Below are 4,495 nucleotides of genomic sequence, written 5' to 3'. Positions count from 1 at the left end.
CATACAGACAGACATACAGATGGACAGACACACAGACAGACAGACATACAGACGGACGTACAGACAGACAGACATACAGACAGACAGACAGACACACAGACAGACAGACATACAGACATACATACAGACAGACAGACAGACAGACAGACAGACTCACAGACAGACATACAGATGGACAGACACACAGACAGATGGACAGACATACAGACGGACGGACAGACATACAGACAGACATATAGACAGACATACAGACAGACGTACAGACAGACAGACAGATTGACATACAGACATACAGACAGACAGACAGACATACATACAGACAGACATACAGACAGACAGACGGACAGACAGACATACAGACAGACAGACAGACACACAGACAGACGGACGGACGGACAGACAGACAGACAGATGGACAGACAGACAGACAGACAGACAGATGGACAGACACAGAGACGGACGGACAGACATACATACAGACAGACAGACATACAGACAGACGGACAGACACACAGACATACAGACGGACGGACAGACAGACAGACAGACAGACAGACAGACGGAAAGACTCACAGACAGACAGACAGACATACAGATGGACAGACAGACAGACAGACAGACATACAGACAGACACACAGACAGACAGACATACAGACAGACATACAGACAAATAGACATACAGACAGACAGACAGACATACAGACAAATAGACATACAGACAGACAGACAGACAAATAGACATACAGACAGACACACAGACAGACAGACACACAGACAGACACGCAGACATACAGACAGACAGACAGACAGACACACACACACAGACAACCCCAGTATTTCACTGCTGCTAACGACGTTCCTGACTGACCCTGATTACCTGCATCCCTTCATCAGTCCCCGCTTCATCCCTTACTTCAGCATGCGAGGAGGTGGCAGATAGAAGGCTGGGGTTTGGAGACTTGTTTGTCAGGAAATGGGGTAATTATTTAGCGTTTTTGGGAGACTCTTAGGGAGGGGATGGGAGAAAGAAGTCTAGTTTAATTATGTATGTTTATTATATATTTAAAAAATAATATATAATACAAGAAAATATTCTTAATGGCATCTTTTTGAGTTCATTCACAGCCGAATTAAAGTTACCCACTGGAGTGAGTGTCAGGCCGAGGTAAGTGTATGTTTGTGTGGTTTCAATGGTTCTGTGTGAGAGTGTGAATGTGTGTTAGTCTGTGTGTTAGTCCCTGAGATCTGGAACATTTCCGGAAAATCATGACTTTAGTTTTTTGGTGGTTGACTGTCAGGGCCCAGGTCTGACCGTAACCCGCCAGCAGATTCAGGCTGTCCTGAGCCCCTCTTTAGTGGACGACAGGAGAACCAGGTCATCTGCATAGAGGAGACACTTTATTTCTGTGTCATGTAGAGTGAAACCTGGAATGGGAGAATATTCTAGTATATTAGCCAATTGGTTGATGTAAATGTTGAAGAGGGCGGGGCTTAATCTGCAGCCCTGTCTCACTCCACGCCTCTGGAGAAAATCTGTTCTTTTGTCTCTAATATTTCATTTAAAAAACTCATCTGTGGGCAAGCTTGAGGACAGTGCGGGCATGTAATAATGGACAATAAGGATATAGCTGCAGGCATTACTCCAAAAAGGGGCGGGAGCTCCAAACCACAATTAAAGATATAGTGAGCCCCTTTCCCTAAACTTAACCATGAGAGGAAGTGACGCCCACTTTTGGAGTTGCTGCAACCCACTTTTGGAGTAACCACGCCCTCTTTTGTCATTGACAGTGTTTACACTGAGGCCTTGTGAATAATCCTGCCAATGACTAGTAAGTAAAAACACTGTTTAAGTTAATAGCTGTATAACAACTACACAACATAATATCATGTAATTATGTGAGTAAATGCAACTTAAACATTTCAATTAAAACATTAACTGATACTTACAAATTTTATGTACATGGTACTTAAACTTAGTACATTTAAATAAATATTTTATTAGAACAATTCAATTTGCATCTTTCCTTATAAACACATGAGTAATTACGTTACACATATAATGTATATATCAGCTTTACAGAGTGAAGCTTTATACATCCCTTTGTATTATAGACGCTACATACAGCTTGTGTGCACAAAACATGATGACAGTAACAATCAACAGATCGTATTTTTGATCATGAATGGGTAATTTTGAGTAGGAATTTAACTTGAGACAAGAAGTTACCAATTGTAGCAACAAAATCAACAATGAAAACAATGAGGGGGGGTCTGGGTATCTCAGCGAGTATTGACACTGACTATCACACCTGGAGTCGTGAGTTTGAATCCAGGGCGTGCTGAGTGACTCCAGCCAGGTCTCCTTAGCAACCAAATTGGCCCGGTTGCTAGGGAGGGTGGAGTCACATGGGGTAACCTCCTTGTGGTCGCTATAATGTGGTTCTCGCTCTCGGTGGGGCGTGTGGTGAGTTGTGTGTGGATGCTGCGGAGAATAGCGTGAAATCTCCACACGCGCTACGTCTCCATGGTAACGCGCTCAACAAGTCACGTGATAAGATGCGCGGATTGACGGTCTCAGACACGGAGGCAACTGAGATTCGTCCTCCACCACCCGGATTGAGGCGAATCACTACGCCACCACGAGGACTTAGAGCACATTGGGAATTGGATGTTACAGATTTTTTTTTTTTAAAAACAGTGTATATAAACTTGCAAACAGTGAAATCATGCAAGCTCATTAATTGTTCAAGACAGCTTCAAAAAGTGAAGTAAAATGTACTTATTTTATTTACCAGTGAAATTTACTCAAATTAGCGAATAGAAATGACAAGGTTGATGTAAATGTTGAAGAGGGCGGGGCTTAAACTGCAGCCCTGTCTCACTCCACGCCTCTGGAGAAACAAATCTGTTCTTTCCAATTTTAACAGCACATTGACTGTGTGTACATTGATTTGATGACATCATAGAATTTTCCCGCCACACCGCTGTCAATAAGTTTGAGATATAATCCTTCATGCCAGATTGAATCGAATGCTTTCTTGATGTCTATAAAACAAGCGTGTCTTTTATTTTGATGTACATATTTATCAATGAGTGTCTGTAGGGTGAAAATGTGATCAGATGTGCGACATTTTGGCATGAATCCAGTTTGACATTTACTCAAGGCATTACGCTTCATAAGGAAGTGTAAAAGTCTGTTTAAAACACTGATGCCTCGGCTGATTGTGTTGGTTGTTGTTTCAGACTGTTTGATATACAGCAGGGGTGTCCACACTTTTGTGTGATGATCTACTTTTAAATGAGCAACTCAATAAGATCTACCAACTAAAAAAACACAGTTTCATTTAAAATAAGAAAATGCTTGTTGGGACTACTGCATGTATCCCTACATGGAATTCATCTTGTAATTAATAAACAAATATATAATAATGTTCAATGTTGATATCATTCAGTTTTAACACTAAACCCAAAACACCTACAGCACAATAGATTACAATAGTCAGGGCATTTACCAGTAAATATTGACCAGGCCATGGTTTTGTTTATTCAGTTGCCATGATAACTAGGTTTGCGCATACACACCTAAATATTGACCAGGCCATGTTTTGTTTATTCAGTTGCCATGACAACTAGGTTTGCGCATACGCGCCTAAATATTGAGCAGGCGATGTTTTGTTTATTCAGTTGCCATGACAACTAGGTTTGCGCATACGCGCCTATAGGCAGGCGTGTTATTCAGTTGCCATGACAACTAGGTTTCATGGCAACTGAATAAACAAAACATCGCCTGGTCAATATTTACTGGTCAGGTGCAAGTCAGACAGAAACTAAAAGAAGGAAAGACATTAATTTAATTTAACGAAATAATTTAACAAAAGTACATTTTAATTTTGTGCGATCTACCAGCATTGCCTTTGCGATCGACTGGTAGATCGCGATCGACGTATTGGGCAGCCCTGATGTAGAGGGTGTTTGGCTGTGGTCTGAGAAAGGCGTTCAGGGTTTGACTGTGAATGCTCTCAAAGAAGAAAGGTCCAGATCTGTGATTGCGTAATCTTCTGTGCTGTTACCGAGAGCTGAGCTGTAGGTGTACCGCCCGAACGAGTCCCCTCGTAGTCTTCCATTGACGATGTGCAGAGCTGCAGCAGCTGCCTTCCGTGAGAGTTTCCTGTTCGATCACAGTCGTGTCTGGGGGGGTAAGAAGGAAATGTTATTGCCAGTATGAATCGGACACCATGTAATTCTTTGAAATCTAATTCTACACCGGTTCTACAACAGCCACAGCTACAATTTCCCTGGGCCGATTTCTCGCTGTAAGTTTTGAAATATTTCTTCTTGGAAATAGGGCGACTCAAGAGGGGGAATATATATGGCACACAGGAAGACAGGCTGAGATGTTCAGCCACAGGTGACATTGTTCTCTTTTGACTAATTCTATGGCCAGTTGAGATTTGAATCCAGATGATGGTCCCTCCTGAGTCTCTCCCCTGTGTG

At 42.2% G+C, this 4,495-nt stretch overlaps 1 long non-coding RNA gene across 1 annotated transcript in view; it reads right to left on the bottom strand.

The window, feature by feature from the left end:
- Positions 1–3,296: 3,296 nt before the first annotated feature.
- Positions 3,297–4,495, bottom strand: part of LOC127646353 (uncharacterized) — a 66,322-nt gene continuing 65,123 nt past the window's right edge. Inside the window, exon 3 of the long non-coding RNA XR_007970921.1 lies at positions 3,297–3,476. This is a non-coding gene — a long non-coding RNA (uncharacterized LOC127646353). The remainder of the gene's footprint in view (positions 3,477–4,495) is intronic.

Source organism: Xyrauchen texanus, chromosome 7, assembly GCF_025860055.1.
Source record: "Xyrauchen texanus isolate HMW12.3.18 chromosome 7, RBS_HiC_50CHRs, whole genome shotgun sequence".
In the NCBI taxonomy this organism is placed as follows: domain Eukaryota; kingdom Metazoa; phylum Chordata; class Actinopteri; order Cypriniformes; family Catostomidae; genus Xyrauchen; species Xyrauchen texanus.
The sequence above is the reverse complement of the archived record's forward strand: the minus strand, read 5'-3'. Positions and strand labels throughout refer to the sequence as shown.